We start from the raw sequence: 19,707 nt of genomic DNA on the forward strand, positions 1-19,707 counted from the left end.
AATTTTTCATTTCAAATTTTTCTTCAATGTTATTTTAAAAAAGGTTAAAACAAGGAAACAAAACATTTAATTTCCGGCCATACAAAATGTTTTGTTCCACTCAAAACAATTTGTTGGACTTTTTCAGTTCACCAAAATGAAATTATTTAGATTTTTCAGTGTGTGAGTAGTCAGGCCTATTGGTCAAAGCTTGAGTCAGGTCTAGTAGTCAGAGCCAGAGACAGCATCAGGTGCCAGGCATAGGAGCAGAGATCTTAAATAAGGCAGGAAAGCAGGAATGGGGAGCAAACGTGAGTCTGCATTAGGAGGATAGGAACCAGGAGCTGGCAGGAATACAGGGTTCAGAAGTCACATAAGCAGCAGAGGTACATAGTAGCAGTGAGTGTTACTTCCTGGTTTATATAGCGCTCCTCAGGCAAATTGGGGGTGCTCGATGTTTCCTGCAATTGGGAGCTTTGGGGGAAACAAAGCTATGAGCTAGCACTTCACTGGTTACCTTCTCTTGTTACTCAGATAAGCTGCTGAATGGAGGTGATGGCCTAAGCACTGCCTGTGGGTCAGGGTTCAAGGCCCACAATCCCATACACAAAAAGAAAAGGAGTACCCGTGGCACCTTAGAGACTAACAAATTTATTAGAGCATAAGCTTTCGTGAGCTACAGCTCACTTCATCGGATGCATGTGAGCTGTAGCTCACGAAAGCTTATGCTCTAATAAATTTGTTAGTCTCTAAGGTGCCACGGGTACTCCTTTTCTTTTTGCGAATACAGACTAACACGGCTGCTACTCTAAATCCCATACACAGTAAACCAGAAAGTCAGTTATTCCTATAGCCCTGGTTCTTCGACATCTGGCTCTAGCTTAAATTGCTACCTTGCTTTTCCACTCCATCAGGGCATGTGTGCTGGCTCTCATGCTGATGTCAGCTGGCCAGACCATAAACCAGCATCAGCAAGGGCAAGATAAGTCCAATTACAAGCTGCCAACATAAGTCCATTAACAGTCATTTTATTCTACATGTCCTCTTCCTTTTACAGGTACTGAAAATTGGAGGGCACACAATGAAGAGTGGATATATTTGTGGGTGTGTTTATACCTTTTAAATATTGTCAAAGATAATACTTAATAATCCATGTTGTTGGATATGATTTTCTTTGTGAATCCTGCTCTTAGATTTGTGTATAGTTCTGGTAGTTTAATACCATGTTTGTTGCCACAAGAGATGCCATAGGAGCATAATATTACAATGATATTGATGCCCAGTGTCTAGGATAGGAACCTGGTTTTGTTTTGAAGCACTAACCATTTCTATAGTATGCTGTTGATACATGAATCCATACCATTCACGCTCTCTGCATTAGTTTGGTAGATACCATTAATGACCAGTGGAGAACACTGCTAAGAAAAAAAGCATTGTCCCTTGATGATAACCATAGTTACTGTGGTGATCTTCTTACCATTTCTGTTTTGTGGTGTGTCTTGGCCTCCAAGAAACCTTATAAGGTGTGTTTCTAGCTGTCAGAATTTCTCCTCCTACCTTCTGTTCTTTCTGTTTTTCCAGAACAAGGGAGAAGGATGTACAGCAAGCTGTGCCTTCCAGTTGTGGAAATTTTTAGGTGCTACCTCAGCCAACATGCACACTTTTTGTGCAGATTCAGAAAATCAGTATCCAACTTTCTTTTCTTTTATTAGACTCCATAGACTCCATCTCTGCTTGTCATTTTCTCTTTTCTAAGACTCTGCATCCAACTCTGTAAGGTTCAGGTGGTCTCTTTCTCTCAAAAATACACACACACACTTTTTAGAAACTTCATCTGAAAATAAACTGTATTGCACGACATGAGAAAACACTATTCTTGTGAGACAGAGAACTAAATTCCCATCTATGGAAGATACATTCCTAGTACAGGATTTCCTCCTCATTTTCCCAGAGCAGTCATGGACTGAGGAAAGCCTCCTTATCTCTCTTGATTTTGTCCTTAGTATATTGTGTTAGCTAAATCTTCCCTCATGACAGCCATAGGGAAATCTCAGACTGAAATTTCATGCCCAATTGAAATGCATTCTGGTTATGCCCCTGTAATCCTACATTATAATACTTATCTCCTTCACCACCTTTGGGATGTACAGATTTACTGTATCTTCAAAGTCCCAAACCCTCCAAAAAATGAATATAATCCCATAAACAAACATTTGAAGAACAAAAAAAGACTAGTTTTGGACTTGAAGGAACACTACTAAGCTAATCATTTGCCCTGCAGATGTGCCCATCTTTTAGTGCTTGCAAAAACTTTCTATTTTATGTGCTTTCATTTAATGTCAGATGAACCCAATGAAGTGAATTGACAGGCAGATTCAGTTCCAAAGCAGGCTTGTTTCATAGCCTGCAACCTCAAATTATTTCCAGGCTTTTTCATATGTCAACCTTTGTAAACGTGTGTAGTGATAACAGAAAATATCAGAGTTTTGACTGAGCTAGGATTGCAGCTCTCAGCCCAGCTCCTTGAAATGTTCATGTTTATGCTACATAAATAATGTATGTTCTGTTCTGTACCTTTTAAAAATACAAATTTTGTTTAATGCCTTGCAATGTGTGAAGCAGTGAGGGAGAAAGGGCTTTCTGCCACACATTGGCATATATTAATAGTGCTTTAAAAATTAAAGATTAACAGAATGTATTTGACAAAAGTGGGTCAAAGATAATTTCAGGGAGCACTAGGTTCTTTCAACCTGCTTTGTCCATTTCAACTTTCACATAATATTCCTCAAAAATCCTTATAGTTTAAGTTTAGACATTTAAAATGGTGTACATATGTTTAATATGACATATTGCAAGAAATAGCAGAAGTGATGGATCAAATACTGTAGACATTTAGCTTTCTCTTTCTTTTCTTATTTAGTTCATTTGAGTAGTTTCAACCATCAACATGCATTTAAGTGAAGGGAGGATTGTCATTGTTTCTTTGTTTTTGTGTATGTGAATTGGCCCAGGGACAAAGTAGAAGAGCTCATATATTGAAAGGGCCCAGGCTGAAGTCAGAAGAAAGATTCCTATTGATTTCAATGGGCTTTGGGAATTCAAAATCCTGACAGGTGTTGAAGATTTGACATAAAAAAATTTTCATTGGTTGTGCAGCTGTTATGAACACAAAGAGCACAAATCATACATCAAATTTGGCAAAGTATGAGATCCCAAGTGGAGACCAAAATAAAAAAGTGTCCAGTGGGTTTTTTTTAATGCCATCTTCTGTAGATGAAGAGTTCCAGGTTTGAAACTGTTACAATCTTCTGTTGTACTAAATTAGATTATCTACATTAAATACAATACAAGTAGAATTTATAATCTAATGGTCACACATGCATTATTTCAGATTTTCTGTACCTCACTGTTACGAATTATTTCCGTTAGGACACAGTACAGTTCGTTTCTCGGATGAGGCAACCAAATAAAGACAGACTGCAGAGTGTCTCAAAGTTTGTAGGTTTATTACGCTCGAGCGTGGTACCACTCTGTTAAGCAGAACAGGACCCCGATTACAGGTTACACAAAGATTATATACTGTTGGCAAAACATCTTGCCTGTGTGTCTCGGGGGGCCTAAACCAATAAACAGGCCTTCTCCTTATCTATTACCAATCCCCTGCCACCTTCCCCATGCAAAAAAGCTGAAGCGGCAACTATTTCAGGCATATTGACTGGTTCCTGTCTCCTTTGTTTCCCTTATCTTGAAACTGTCCAGCTGTCCACCTTGAAGGATCCTTCCTTCCTTGGTATGTGATGTGCTCGCTTCTAGTTAATGGCCAACAGGAAACCCAAAATGGAGTCACATATGCTAACTAGGTTGATTTCCCCTAACATGACACAAACTTTCCATTGGGAAACTAGACTGTATTTGTGCAATGGAGTATCATTCCATATTGTGATGCATTATCTTGTTAAACACTTGGCAATACATTCTTAGAGAAGCTTGACTTGAAGCTTTGGGTTCTTATATCTCTGCTGTTTACATAGGAATATGAGTCTAACTTTCTTTGAGTTTATTCAGCTTCTGCATTATGACTTATAAGCAAAACTACCGTCCCTAGAAATAAACAAAAATAAAATATGGTGTTAAGTTATAAAAGCCTGTTTGTCAGCCTAAAAAAAATTTTGGGTTTAACTATTTGATACTTTTATATCTCATACTAATGTGTGTAAACAAAGCCACTGTGTTTTACATCTTCCTACAAGCAGATGGGGTAAAAATAAAATAAAACTAAAGTGTTACAGGGTATGGTAAAAGTGTAATACATGAGCATACACTGAAAGGCTGCCTGGCTCATCTCTCAAGGCAAGGTCAAGCAACCAGTCAGGAGGGGCAAGGAGGGTTTTGGGGGAAGGTATAAAACACTAAAAGGCCAAAAAAAAAATGTCTGTCTCTGACCGTAGCACAACTTCACTCCTAACCCCTCCCATGGAATACAAAAAGGTGGAACAAAGACCCTAAACTCACGACCCTCCAAAAAAGAACATGATCATAAATTGTAAGGGGTGGGCCAAGAGCATGCATTCCAGGTATATTTGGGCCTGCTAAGAAGAAGGAGGTAGAAAAACGGGAATGGGGATACAAGCAAGGCTCTGCGGTGTCAGAGCTGGAAAGGGGGGTCATGGGGTAAACGCTGTGCAGCATCAGAGGTGGGAATGGGACACTGGGATACCAGGCTCTGCAGCGTCAAAGTTATGGTATACATGTTTGCTGGAAACTAACTCCAATAAACATCGTATTGCCTGCACTTTGGACTTTTCTGTTTCTGTCTGCGTGACAAGAACCAGGAAAAAGGGTGAGACCTGATCTGGAGGACTGGCATGTGCACATCTGAAATACGAGGCTGAAATACAACTTTCTCTTTTATGATTGTGCCTGGAGACAAAAGAAATGTTACATTTTTAACGGGAGCACTCAACTCCAAACCTGCTCTGTTCTTCCTCCCAAGAGCTTCAACAGCCTTCCAAAGGGTTGAAGTATTAGTGGAAACTAGCAGCCTTATTGCCACAATAAACCCCTGCTTGATTAAAAATAAAAGTGCTTTGCTACAAAGTCAATCTAAATAAATATTGTATAAACAGAATGACTGGGCAGGATTTCAACTGGTCTCTAATTTCAGACTGTTTATTCTCATTGGGCCCAAACCTATACCCATCTCTCTCTTTTTCTCAATTAAAGGTGGCACACAGATATAAATGGACAAAAGATACAATAAATGAAGAAATGTCCCTGCTATTATAGATGGTAGTAGAGTGTATACATTAGTAAAGCTGAGTTTCTGTTTCTGTTCTTAATACAGGTTTCAGTCTCTTCGCACTTAATTTCTTAAACTATTTCTAATCACATCACAGTGTTGTGTCAGCCAGATGCCTCTGGTGTTTTTTATTTTGGGGGCCTGAAGTTTGGAAAAGCATTTGAAAATGTTCTGACTTTTTCATTTAACAAAGCACACAATGTAATTTGTATGCAATTTCAAAACACTACATAAAATAGGGGGCAAAGTGCAAAACTATCACTCATAAAATTTGTAAGTGAGTTAATTCTTAACATGAGTTGCTTCTAGAGCCCTGCATGGGACTATTTTTTTAATCCTGCTCCTGTCCTGCCCCCCAGTACCCACTCCCACATTTTTTCATGAATTTTTATCATGTTCCCACCTGCAAAAACTTTAGATCCTGCAAGAGAGACAGATTTCCCTATCCTACTAAAAAGAAAAAGACAAAAAAACAACAGTTAGTTAATATATTATATAAATGGAAATCATTCATCAGTTTACCATGTAAAAATTGTGAGAGATTTAGTGTTTTCCTGCAAATTACTGCTGTCTGTTATTTTGCCCACCCAATGCCTGCTGCAATAAAATATATTTTACCCATTCCTGCTATTGTGGGAGCAGATCCTGTGGGACTGTGGAATCACAGTCCTGCTTCAGGGCTCTAGCTGTTTCCTTTCTACTTGGAAATACTGCCTTTTGAAATGGCGATAAGATATAAATGGCAAAAAAGAAGTAGTAGACAGAGCATTTATAGCTGTTCCTGTTTGGAACCTTTTGTGAAACAATTCCCCATTCACTTAAATAGGACTTGGCGTTGTCATATGTTGATGTTGATTCAAAGCCAAAGAATAGATATTATATAACGTCAAGGGAACACTGAAAACTTAATGTGGATCTTGAGACCATTTTACAAGTCCAATTATGATGAGAAAATGATATCAACCCACATCTAAAATGACAATTTTACTATGTCAAGAAGATGCCCCAATGATTTTAATGTAAATCCCTGGGGACTGCATTATAATTTTTACATTGGGAAAATATTTGTATTGTAAAGCTGGAGAGTTGTGTGGTGTCAAACTAATAGTAAAACAATGTCTTGAGTTTGTCTTCTGCTAAGAAAGGAAATATAATCCCCATTGGACTAAGCTACAACTAAGATTGATACATTAAGTACACCATTACTACTATAAAGTTCCTATTCCCAATTCCCAATCTTTTCAATTAAAAATTTCCCTTTTTATTTCTTTTCCCGTTTAATAGTAAAGCACTCTATTTTTCACAGCACTATTTCTGTTGCCTAATTTGACTGGTCCACAGTCACATAGGATATCTGTGGTAAAGCTTGGATTAGATCCCAGGTTGTATGAATTTCAAACACAGACAAAAGCAGGGTAAATAGTTTTTAAAATTTCCTAAATATTTTTTCAAATTTCCATATAATTTGCTTTGGCCATGTGTTCACTCTTTTTTTGTTTGCTTTCTGTAAATTTTCAACAAATGTTACTACTATAAATGTTCACAGAAGGCAATTTTCAAAGTCATTCATGTGAGTATTCTGGGAAACAATTTTTTTAAAATTTACACCCAGTTATATTATTCACTTGGAAGTGTGTTGCATGCACGGCCAGTTAGGGAACAGAATTATTAACATGTTCCTTAAACAAACAAACAGTTTCTAGGAAAAACAAGTCAAATTTCAAAGATTTGTGATCAATCCAGAGGCTAAAAAACATATTTCTTGAATTATTAGAAAAACAAATACATTTGAGGAAATTTAAATTACATTGTGAAAGCAGACAAAAGATTGATCAATCATATCAAGTATTTGTTTTGAATTATTTCCTTAATTCTACAGAAAAACATTTCTCTGCCACGTTTATCCCTTTCCCATTACATATTCTCTGCTTTACTGAGTTATCATCATTATCCCTAATCCAGTTTCTATTGCATATAATTTGTTAACAAAATGTTCTCAATCCTCATTTTCTTTACATTTTTATTGGTCCTTAGAACTAATAATGTTATTCACATTTTTTAAAAAGCTCTTTTATAACATTCATTTTATGTGTCTTTTTTCCTATTACATGCAAAAACATTACATTTTCAGAGACATGCTACCCTTGAAAAGAAGCAAATTTCTAGCATGTTTTTTTTACTAATGAATAATTTGACACTGCTCTCTCTTACATTAAATATGACTGCAGCATTATGTTAAACATACATATGTGATAGTTATAAAATGTTATGATTGGCCAATGATCTAACATTATAATAGCATTGTGTGCATATGTAATTGTCTGTCTAATCCTACATGCTTATGGCCCTGATTGAGAAAGCACTTAAGTATGCATCTAAGACCATCCCTATTCATGACGGCATTCAAGCACATACTTAAGCGTATTTAAGACCCATTGACTTTAGTGAGACTAATGCACATATTTAATATTAAGCACCCGCTCAAGCGTTTTACCTAATAAGTATGCTTCCCTGAATCAGATCCTTATTATAGATGGAGCTGGCAGTGCTGCTTATATTTAAGGTGCCTAATATTTTCCATTATAAGGCCATTTTCAATTGCTTATAACGTTGCCAAAATGTAACTGATGAGGCTGAAAGTATCCATACCAGGTGCCTGCCTGAAGCTGAATTTTTTGGAAAAGTTTGCCCATAAGCAGTTCAGTTTTTTCCAACAACAGGCGTAAGGGAAAATATGTTAAAACAATGTTAAAATTCTGACATCTATGCCATTCAGAAGATTTAACACACCCATGCTTTGGAGCAGGAACTTGAAATTTGGCAGAAAGAGTCACCCTCAGGTCAGAGACCTTCCTTTTACCATCCCAGTGCAAATCCACCCAAATCTGGCCAAGTTATTAGGGTCTGGAACAGTGGTATTGGAACACTTTTAATAGTGGGGGTGCTGAAAGCCAGCCCCCATTATCCCTGTCGACCCCTCTGCCCCCAGACCTAAGGCTGGGAGCAAAGCCCTGGGCACGGGGGGCTGGCAGCTGGGAGCCCCGTCGGGGCACGTGGGGCTGGCAGCTGGGTGCCAAGGGGTGCTGCTGCACACCCCGCACCCCTAGTTCCCGTGCCTATGGTCTGGATTTGCCATTTTCGCATGCTCAGTAGAGGCTTAGAATTTGGCTACAAAATTCTCTTGAAAGTCTGTCTATATTGAGCAAAGTTGAGCCAGACTTTCCCTGTAATTGCTTTTCTTGCTGCTTTGGGCCACTGTGGTGCTTGGCACCAGACTGAGAGCAAGTAGACTGATTCCCCTGTACAATCAATGCTTTTCCTGCTTTCACCCAGGAAGCAGCCTGTCTTGAATGCTGAAGAGTGAGGAACAGAAGGGGAACAGGAGCAGGCTGTAGGAGGAAAAGCAGGCAGGCAGAGGAAGATCATCTAGATTCTGGGATCACTGGGGGAGCAGTACAGGTTGGGTGATAGAATCAAGAGAAATAGGAGCAGAACCACAGTGTCTGAAGAGAAATTAGTTTTGTGCAAAAAATTTCAACCAGCTGTATTCAGCATAGCCGAATTTCTGTTTCTGCTATGCAACACTAAAGTATCAGAGTGTTTCACAAATATTTAGAAATTTATCTTTGCAACACCTCATGAGGTATGATAGTATTATCCCCATTTTACTGAAGGGGAGCTGAGGCATAGACTATTAAGGACATTATGACAAGTCAACTAAATATGGGTGCCCAATTTAAGATGTCTAGGGACAATTTTTCAGAGTCCCTAGCATTTTTATCATTTTGTATGCTCAAAGCACAGCTCCAATTACTTCAGTTCTAGTTGTGAATGCTCAGAACTTCTTCAAATCAGACCCAAGATGTTTCATGTTACACACTCAAAATAAAACAGACATAATTAAATGACCACCTGTGAAAAGTTTGGTTTAAGTGACTTCCCCAGCATCACACAGGAACTCTGTGCAGAGGAATGGATAGACTCCAATTCTGCATGGTGCCACTCAGCTGCCTTCACCATAAGACCAACCTTCTTGAATAGAAAACACAGGCGTTAAAACACCAGCTTTCTCACCATTGTTCACACCACTGGAGACACACTAGTGGTAGCAACTGTGTGGATTTTGTTTGTTAAAATGGTCTCCTGTGTACATAAGATATGTCTCAGAATTTCGGATTAGAGAAATTAGTTTCTGTTTTCCACTTTCAGTGGCTTTAATATTAAAAAGAAAAGGAGTACTTGTGGCACCTTAGAGACTAACAAATTTATTTGAGCATAAACTTTCATGAGCTACAGTTCACTTCATCGGATGCATTCAGTGGAAAATACAGTGGGGAGATTTATATACACAGAGAACATGAAATAATGGGTGTTACCATACACACTGTAACAAGAGTGATCAGGTAAGGTGAGCTATTACCAGCAGGAGAGCGGGGGGGAAAAAAACCTTTTGTAGTGATAATCAAGGTGGGCCATTTCCAGCAGTTGACAAGAACATGTGAGGAACGGGGGGGGGGGGAGGAAAAAACATGGGGAAATAGTTTTACTTTGTGTAATGACACATCCACTCCCAGTCTTTATTCAAGCCTAAATTAATTGTATCCAGTTTGCAAATTAATTCCAATTCAGCAGTCTCTCGTTGGAGTCTGTTTTTGAAGTTTTTTTGTTGAAGAATTGCCACTTTTAGGTCTGTAATCGAGTGACCAAAGAGATTGAAGTGTTCTCCGACTGGTTTTTGAATGTTATAACTTCAAAAACAGACTCCAATGAGAGACTACTGAATTGGAATTAATTTGCAAAAAAAAGAAAAATAAAATTGAACAGAAAAAAAAATAAACATAGCAACTATAAAATAAAAAAGTCATTTGTAAATACTCTTACTCTAAGTAGGCAGCAGGCCAACTTTTCATGCAGCTTAATGGCTGTGCATCTTTTCTTTCTGTGTTAGGTTTAATGACTGTGAACCCTCCTCCACTCCCTTCTGAGTTAATTTCTGTATGTTTGTCAAGTCAGTTTAGATTGTAAGCTCTTTGGGCCAGGAACCATGTCTTAACTTGTTTACTGTGCTTTCAACCACCATGTACACTGAAGGAATGTTATACACTGATATACACATAAATGTACATACAATGTTTTTTCTAGAAGATTCCAGGCAATCAAGATGCTCAGCTATCAATTAGTTCTCCCTTTTCTCCAAAAGAATAAATGAACACAAATCAGACGTGAAGAATTATAACATTCAAAAACCAGTCAGAGAACACTTCAATCTCTCCGGTCACTCGATTACAGACCTGAGGGTGGCTATCCTTCAGCAAAAAAGCTTCAGAAACAGACTCCAACGAGAGACTGCTGAATTGGAATTAATTTGCAAACTGGATACAATTAACTTAGGCTTGAATAGAGACTGGGAATGGATGAGTCATTACACAAAGTAAAACTATTTCCCCATGTTATTTCTCCCCCCCATACCACTCCCCACTGTTCCTCAGATGTTCTTGTTAACTGCTGGAAATGGCCTACCTTGCTTGTCACCATGAAAGGTTTTCCTCCTTTCCCCCCCTCTGCTGCTGCTGATGGCTCATCTTAAGTGATCACTCTCCTTACAGTGTGTATGATAAAACCCATTGTTTCATGTTCTCTGTGTGTGTATATAAATCTCCCCACTATATTTTCCACCAAATGCATCCAATGAAGTGAGCTGTAGCTCACAAAAGCTTATGCTCAAATAAATTTGTTAGTCTCTAAGGTGCCACAAGTACTCCTTTTCTTTTTGCGAATACGGACTAACACGGCTGCTACTCCAAAACCTTTAAGTGGGCTTACTAACAGATGACACCATGATGAAATTAAAAAGGTAGGCCACTGCCTACATCAGGGCATTATTGCTGGAATATTTGATATTTAACCATGATCAAATAATAGATGGTCAGTTGACCAATCAATTGACATTTGACCAGTCAATTGATCAGTCTACCAAGCATAGCTCCTTCACACACTTACTCTGTCTACCACATGCCTCCTCATGCTTTCTCAACAACAAGCCACTGATGAAGTAATCCTAGTATACTGTTCTGTTTAAATCTGTACAAAATAAATTGTCTGTCTTTCTTAGTCTTCTCTGCGACTCATGGCAAGTACAGTGAAATAGCAGATTGTTGAGAGCTATTCTTTTACAATTTTGCTAGAGGACCCTGTATAGCAGTAATACAGATGTCCATATACTGCCTTCCAGAGTAACCCAGTGGTACAATATAATTTTAATAATAACAGAGTTGCTGTGACTCACAAATGTAGTAACACTTTAAAACACTTTATATATTTACCTTTATATACGCTAAAATAATATGTTTTTATTTATTAGACTTTCTTGCTCAAAATATCACTATGTTTCTAAATAACGAGTTTCTAAAAACTATCATTAACCCAATGGCAATGTGCCTCAGTACGCAGACAAATTCTAGCACATGCCTGCACACACACACACAAATAAAAGTATCTCTAGCCTTTCCCAGAAGAATGTTGCTGGCTAAAGACATTTTAAAAAAAAACAACTCTTTTTACTCATTTGAGGAGCCTCAGGGAAGTTAATGGCCCACTTTTCTGAATAAGGCAAATGGGATTTGGTTGTAACTAGAATATGCTGTCTGAGGAAGGAGCATTCCAGAACCACAGGCCCTCTACAGAATATATCTTACCTCTCATTCTCTTGAAATTACATCATGCAACAGTTAGCAGTTCCAGCCCTGTCAATCTCAGATGGTCATTCAGGTAGATTGATCCTGTTTAATTTATGGCTGTACCAGAAACATGCTTTACATTACAATTTTATTTTATTTTATTTTTTAGCAAAAACAGGATATTGTGGTTACTGTTCAGAAGAGACTTTATTTCTGTGATAAATATTAACCAGAGCTATATCATGTAAAATCAAATATTAAAGAAGTTTAAAAAATCATTTACAACTGTCTTCATATGAAATACAAACTGTTTAAACTAAGCTACATTTGACTGCACTGTGTTACACATTTTAAAACTTTCAGAGCCTAAAGTATATTCAGATTCAAATTAGCTAAATCCTTGCAGTAAGTCTTTGATATTTTTCCCTAAGAAGATAAATAACTATGAATGGGGTCTCATTCTACCCTAGTCAGCAGTTGCTGGAAATAAATACTTTTCAACTCGGTTTTGATAAGAGCTGCTCCAAATGGTTCACATTAAAAATCAAACTGCTGTGAACTATGTTTATTTATTTGTATGAGCCCAATTTAATTTGTTCACTGAAAGGACTGGCTGAAAGATGGCTATTGTATTTCCAACAAGATGGCATTAGAGCAGAGCTGATGCCACGCAGTCACATGCACAGAAGAGAGAATCTATTATTTTTCTGCCTGCATGAAAATTACTTCCACTGACTTTTATGGGACCCCTCACAAGAAGGATTTCCCATGTGGTAAGTAAGGGTTTCAGGATTGGGCCTTTATCTTTTACAATAAAAAAAGAGGTTGTTGAGAACACAATTTACACCTTGTAGTTTCCTGTTGCTGTTATCCCATTGGTTCAGATGGATATTGATTATATACTGTAAGTTATCAGAATGAGATAGTTGCTTTGCAAAAATGACATTTCTGTTTGCTCTAGAAATCTTATTCCTGTATAGATGATCAACATCAATAACTAGAGAAACATTTTAATCAGTTAAAGTTTATTCTTCTCCAAAGGAGTTGTTGTACAAAACATGAATTTAGCTAGATATTTGTCCATTCATTCTTTTTAAAACAATTCAGTTTACCAAATTTGAGCTCTTCAGAACCAAAATAAGGTAACATGCTGTTTCAACTTATACAAATCTATGCAGCTCTTTTCAAACATAAATTGCATCTAAAGTCAGTTGAGTAATGAAAAATCTGCCCTAAATCTGGCCTGTAGATGACTTTTTTTGAAAAATGTCTGCAAGACTTCCAGCTGCTTCTGTAGAAGGTCTATAAAAGTTACCTTTGATGTTTAATATATGTGGCAGAGGTCAAGATTAACAGATTTCATTTCATTTTCTGATAATGGCTTGTATTGTTCTATAAATTCAAAGGAAATTTGGTAATGTCTCATACCAAATGAAAACAGGGACTTTACTCTTGAACTGAATATTTACAGTACAGGTAGCCAGGTTCAAGTATAGAGCCATGCTAAATGAAGCTGGTAGCATTGCAGGAACATCTTGGTGTGCCAGAGAACAAGATTTCACCATGAATTACATGCCACCTCATGTATACCCCAAGGATAACTGAGATCACTATAGGTTTCAGAGTAGCAGCCGAGTTCATAGAATCATAGAATATCAGGGTTGGAAGGGACCCCAGAAGGTCATCTAGTCCAACCCCCTGCTCAAAGCAGGACCAAGTCCCAGTTAAATCATCCCAGCCAGGGCTTTGTCAAGCCTGACCTTAAAAACCTCTAAGGAAGGAGATTCTACCACCTCCCTAGGTAACGCATTCCAGTGTTTCACCACCCTCTTAGTGAAAAAGTTTTTTCCTAATATCCAATCTAAACCTCCCCCATTACAACTTGAGACCATTACTCCTCGTTCTGTCATCTGCTACCATTGAGAACAGTCTAGAGCCATCCTCTTTGAAACCCCCTTTCAGGTAGTTGAAAGCAGCTATCAAATCCCCCCTCATTCTTCTCTTCTGCAGACTAAACAATCCCAGCTCCCTCAGCCTCTCCTCATAAGTCATGTGCTCTAGACCCCTAATCATTTTTGTTGCCCTTCGTTGTACTCTTTCCAATTTATCCACATCCTTCCTGTAGTGTGGGGCCCAAAACTGGACACAGTACTCCAGATGAGGCCTCACCAGTGTCGAATAGAGGGGAACGATCACGTCCCTCGATCTGCTCGCTATGCCCCTACTTATACAACCCAAAATGCCATTGGCCTTCTTGGCAACAAGGGCACACTGCTGACTCATATCCAGCTTCTCGTCCACTGTCACCCCTAGGTCCTTTTCCGCAGAACTGCTGCCGAGCCATTCGGTCCCTAGTCTGTAGCGGTGCATTGGATTCTTCCATCCTAAGTGCAGGACCCTGCATTTATCCTTATTGAACCTCATTAGATTTCTTTTGGCCCAATCCTCCAATTTGTCTAGGTCCTTCTGTATCCTATCCCTCCCCTCCAGCGTATCTACCACTCCTCCCAGTTTAGTATCATCCGCAAATTTGCTGAGAGTGCAATCCACACCATCCTCCAGATCATTTATGAAGATATTGAACAAAACGGGCCCCAGGACCGACCCCTGGGGCACTCCACTTGACACCGGCTGCCAACTAGACATGGAGCCATTGATCACTACCCGTTGAGCCCGACAATCTAGCCAGCTTCTACCCACCTTATAGTGCATTCATCCAGCCCATACTTCCTTAACTTGCTGACAAGAATGCTGTGGGAGACCGTGTCAAAAGCTTTGCTAAAGTCAAGAAACAATACATCCACTGCTTTCCCTTCATCCACAGAACCAGTAATCTCATCATAAAAGGCGATTAGATTAGTCAGGCATGACCTTCCCTTGGTGAATCCATGCTGACTGTTCCTGATCACTTTCCTCTCCTCTAAGTGCTTCAGGATTGATTGATTGATTCTTTGAGGACCTGCTCCATGATTTTTCATGAGTTAGTCTGTATTCGCAAAAAGAAAAGGAGTACTTGTGGCACCTTAGAGACTAACAAATTTATTAGAGCATAAGCTTTCGTGAGCTACAGCTCACTCATAGAGGCTGTACATGAAGGGCCACAATCAACCACACTGATGATGAAGATACTGAGCTGCAAATTGCACCTCCCTGGACCAGCGAACTCCACTGTGACTAACTGGCTCCAGGATTTGATCCACACAATGTGTAAGTAAACAGGAAAATGCAATAACCACCAGGACTTCAGGAGAGTTGTGCACCCATGTTTATTAGCAGAGGCAGATGCTTCTCTCCCAGACACATACTATGCCAAATTTGCTGCCAACAGGAACCCAGGCTGTCCATCAGCAGGGGAACAATCTCCTAGAAAACAGCCGCCATGGCACAAGCTACCCACATTCCTCACTCTGCCAATGGTCAGTTCCCAAAGTATTTGTGGCTGGCCTCGGAAAGGGGTCATCATGGCAAATACCCTCAGGAGCTCCCCTGGAGCTTCAGCCACAACCTAAAGAAGAACCAGCTCAGAAGAAACCCAATGGAGGACAAATGTAGTTCTATTCCTGTCCTGGGACTTATTCCCCCCGCAATGCAGTTGCTTTTTCGGTGCTGGGTGTGCAGATTTCAACCTGTGCACCAACAAGGACAAATACAATACACTATGTGCATGTTCTACTTTTTGTTGCTATTAACTTTTGGGTCTGAGATCAGACAAGGCTTATATATTATTATTTATTTGTATTGTGCTAGCACCCAACTGTCCAATCGAGACCAGGAATCCATTGCATTAGCCACTGTACAAGCACAAAGGAAAATATGGTCCATACCCTGAAGACGTCTTTGCCATGTCTAACTCCCATATACTAAGATCATTTTAAACTCCCCACATTATTTATAGGTTTCAGAGTAGCAGCCGTATTAGTCTATATTCGCAAAAAGAAAAGGAGTACTTGTGGCACCTTAGAGACTAACAAATTTATTTGAGCATAAGCTTTCGTGAGCTACAGCTCACTTCATCGGATGCCTCATTTTCACATTATTTATAATATTCATAATATTTTCACATTATTTATGTTATTTTACTCATTTATCTACATATTGAACCCTAATAATGTGGTCGGAGATGTAGAGAACACAGAAAAGGACATGAAAGAAAAGCTAACTCCTTTTTAAGGGTAAAAAGAGAAAAAATTATACAAGAAACAAATGACCAGGCCAGTCATGTTCTTTTTGTCTTTATTGCAGAAAGATTTTCAGAAGTGACTTTGTCAACTTCAAATGTTGAGTGTCCAATTTGAGACACTTTAAAGGAGCAGGATTTTTTGGAGCCAAATGGTCAGCCCTCTCTGAAGATCAATTCTGAATCTCAAAAACTAAGGAACCCAAAATCACTAGTCACTTTTGAAAATTGTGGCATCACAGTTGCCATGGAAATGAAGGTTCTGAATTCATCATTATGACTTCGCTATGTAAGAGGGTTACACATATTAGATTTAAAAACCAAGCCACATAAAGTAGAATTGGGTGGAAAACAGTTTTCCCATTTCACAAAAATTTCAGGGATTTCAAAAACATTTCCCATCCTGAATCAGGATAAAAAGTTGAAATCTGAAAATGTTCACAAACTGAAAATCTGAAAAACATTTTGGTTCAGGTCAGTTGAAAGCTTTGTATTTATTTATTTTTACTAAAATTTGTTTAGATTTCTACATGAAAAATAATTTCAAACTGGAAAACGATAATTTTTCCATGTAGAAAATATCAAATTTGAAACATTTTAATAATTTGGAATCTTTTTTTTTCCTCAAAAATTTTCAAGTCAGCAAATTAATCTAAACTGACCTTTTCCAGTAATTTTTTTCTTTTTGATGAATCAGCATTTTTGACAAAAGAAGTTTCATCAAAAAATTCACAAACAACTCTAATTCTAACCTAATGTCATAGATAAATAGTAAACAACGAAATAAAAATTACCAAAACATAGTGAAAAAAATAAAGGAATTCCTCTTCAAAGCTAATTTTAAAAATATATACATTAGATATATATATATCTTTTCACTGGTTTCTGACACACTGTGAGTCAAACCTAATTACCCCAATGGGAGTTTCCCTGAATAAGGAAAAAATAAATGTTGATTATAAATGTGGTAAGGAGCTTCCATCCTTTAGAAATTACATTAAACAGATGCAAAACCATTGACTTCAGGGCAGAAGTGATCACCAGCCTGGCTCATGACGAATTTTGCTTCTGTGAAAGTATTACACCTTCCTCTGAAGAATCTAAAGCCTCATCTATGCTACAGAGTCAGGTTGACATTAGGCAGCTTACTTCAAACTAACTCTGTAAGCATCTACACTACAATGGTGATTCCACGATCTAAGTCACCCACTCTATTGACTTAACGACTCCTCCTCCATGAGTGGCATAGCGCTTAAGGCAATGCCATTAGGACAACACAGCGTCTGTGTAGACTCTGCATTACCTACATCACCTGCTGGCTGCAGCGGTGAGTCTCTGCGGTGTCAGTGCCCCACGCTGTCAATTACATCTGTGGAAGTACGCCAGGTGAGGAAATGCACTGCTGACAGAAAGACCTAGCATGGACATGAAAAACTGCAATAATTACTGTGGTGGTTGTACGTCAGCTTAACTTAGGTCAACTTAATGTTGTAGTTGAGACAAGGGCAAAGATAGGTCACTGGCAGAGAGATGTTTGGGCTAAATGGATCATCGAAGTGTTCTGGATTTTTGCTTTGGCAATTCCTAGAGTCCTAACAGGAACATAAATAGTTTTCCATAATTTATGTCAGGACAATAGTGAATGCTGCTATTGTTATTACTTGATATGTAGATGGATAGTCATGTGATTTTAATGGCTTCCTTGGCCTCACTTTGAAATGAATGAAGAGAAAAGTCTTGGGGGGAGAGGGGGAAAATTTAGTAATTTGCTGTTTTGGAAGGACTGTGCAACAAAGTTTCCAAACTGAGCTGTTAAGCCACCAGTAGCACACATCAGCATAGGGAAATAACACACAACAGCATGCCTGGCACATTGAAAGAGGCGAGAAAGAAGCAACTGTAAGCATTTATTTAAACTATGCAAAGCATCTCTAGCTTTTTAGATATTTATAGCCTTACAACAAATGTCAATGGAGTGATAATGGGGAAGAAAATGAAAACCCCATTTACTAACTATATACAATGGCCAATTCTTAAGGTGACTACACTCCAAATTATAGATTTGTAGGCTTGGGGAAGATACTGAATGTCACCCCATGCTGCTCTAATTTATGACTAACTATAGACTAGATTTTTTTTTAAACTGAGAACAGAAAGCATGGGATGTTTTGAAATGCAAATCCTGACCTGGTATTTTTCTCCTGTACACACTATTTAATCTTTCAAAAATGTATGAATAAAACCACAAGTCAGCACATTCCTGCTTAATTTCAAAACATCAGATTCCTTTCATTTAAAAAGCAGCTCAATTGTTATTTGTTTATGGGCACTACAAAGACATAATATAACTGTTCACTGATTAGCATATATATATATATATATATATATAAAGTTTACTTCAAAATTATGGGTAGCTCTCTCTGGCTATGAAGAAAGTTGCTATCCCTTTCTTGACTATACTCAGACTATAAAGGAAAGGAGTTCTTGTGGCACCTTAGAGACTAACAAATTTATTTGAGCATAAGCTTTCGTGAGCTACAGCTCACTTCATCGGATGCATTTGGTGGAAAATACAGAGGGGAGATTTACATACACACACAGAGAACATGAAACAATGGGTTTTATTATACACACTGTAAGGAGAGTGATCACTTAAGATGAGCCATCACCAGCAGCGGGGTGGGGGGGAAGGAGGAAAACCTTTCATGGTGACAAGCAAGCTAAGCTATTTCCAGTTAACAAGAACATCTGAGGAACAGTGGGGGGTGGGGTGGGGGGGAGAAATAACATGGGGAAATAGTTTTACTTTGTGTAATGACTCATCCATTCCCAGTCTCTATTCAAGCCATGAAATGATAAATGTGTATGATAAAACCCATTGTTTCATGTTCTCTGTGTGTGTATATAAATCTCCTTTCCTTTTTGCGAATACAGACTAACACGGCTGCTACTCTGAAACCTACTCAGACTATAGAAAAGGACATACAGAATTACTACTTTTAGTGGAATATTTTCCTTGTTCAGTATTCCCTGTTCTAACATTTACTTAAAAACAGCTAGTTAGATTCAAGTTGGTTGTGGGTAGCATAGTTTTACAATTATTATTGCTCAATTCCTTGCCAACTTTCAGCAAATGTACTCATACAGCAGAGATAATTATGCATGATTTTCTTCTTTAATGAAAGACAAATAATTTGGCAGTCCTGTCTCATCTATTTTTCTGGTTTCACAGTAGCAGCCGTGTTAGTCTGTATTCGCAAAAAGAAAAGGAGTACTTGTGGCACCTTAGAGACTAACAAATTTATTTGAGCATAAGTTTTCGTGAGCTACAACTCACTTCATCCGATGAAGTGAGCTGAAGCTCACAAAAGCTTATGCTCAAATGTATCTATTTTTCTATTTCAATACAATTCATTGTTTGAAGGTGGTGGGGGCGTTTGGGTTTTTTTTGTATGGGTTAGTGTGCAGAATGAAAGAGATTTCGTTAGATCAATTATACAGCTTTTACTGTAAGGCGCTGCGATTAATATTAGAGGCTTGTACCAGAGCATTAAACACTGACATTATATTATGTT

The sequence above is a fragment of the Dermochelys coriacea genome, chromosome 5 (assembly GCF_009764565.3).
Source record: "Dermochelys coriacea isolate rDerCor1 chromosome 5, rDerCor1.pri.v4, whole genome shotgun sequence".
Taxonomy (NCBI): domain Eukaryota; kingdom Metazoa; phylum Chordata; order Testudines; family Dermochelyidae; genus Dermochelys; species Dermochelys coriacea.